Genomic DNA, 591 nt, shown 5'->3' on the forward strand with positions numbered 1-591 from the left:
GGCACTAGGAGATAACAAAGGGAATTGTAAGGGATTGCCTGATATAAAATCCAACCTGAAGTGGCCACTGTTGTGTGCTTTTGGAGGGAACCCGGTAACTTTGTGGCCTCTTCAACCTGCTTAGGAGAAGAGAAATGAGTACTGGCTCACAGATAGTGGGCCGGTTGGGTAGTAATGGCACTTTCTCTCAGGGTTCCTAAGAATCACAGGTGCAGCTATTGCTTCCCGACGTCCCCTTTTCCCCTTCCGTCAGGAGGAGTTACTTTGAGGGGGAAAAAAAACGCTGTTTCCGCCCGGTTTCGAACCGGGGACCTTTCGCGTGTGAGGCGAACGTGATAACCACTACACTACGGAAACGAGAAGCCCGCGGAGTTTTCTGCCGGAACCCTGAAAAGCTTGCGTCCTGCCGCTGCTGCGGTGCCCGCCAACTGCTTTCCTAAGTGCGAAAGGCCCCTGGAAGCACCCGCGACCCTGCAGGCAAGAGGACCCCAGCGCCCCAGCGGCGCCGGCTTAGGATTCCGCGTCTCCCCATCCCGGGAAGCGAAGGCCCGGGGACCCTAGGCGGTCTGGCTTCGGATCCGCATCAAACGC

General features: G+C 57.0%; 1 non-coding gene across 1 annotated transcript; it reads right to left on the bottom strand.

Annotated features, from left to right (window-relative positions):
• Window positions 1-284: 284 nt before the first annotated feature.
• Window positions 285-357, bottom strand: TRNAV-CAC. The gene has a single exon. It is a non-coding gene; the product is annotated as a tRNA-Val (tRNA).
• Between the last annotated feature and the right edge of the window lie 234 nt (window positions 358-591).

This window comes from Ursus maritimus, unplaced genomic scaffold, assembly GCF_017311325.1.
Source record: "Ursus maritimus isolate PB19 unplaced genomic scaffold, ASM1731132v1 scaffold_12, whole genome shotgun sequence".
NCBI lineage: Eukaryota > Metazoa > Chordata > Mammalia > Carnivora > Ursidae > Ursus > Ursus maritimus.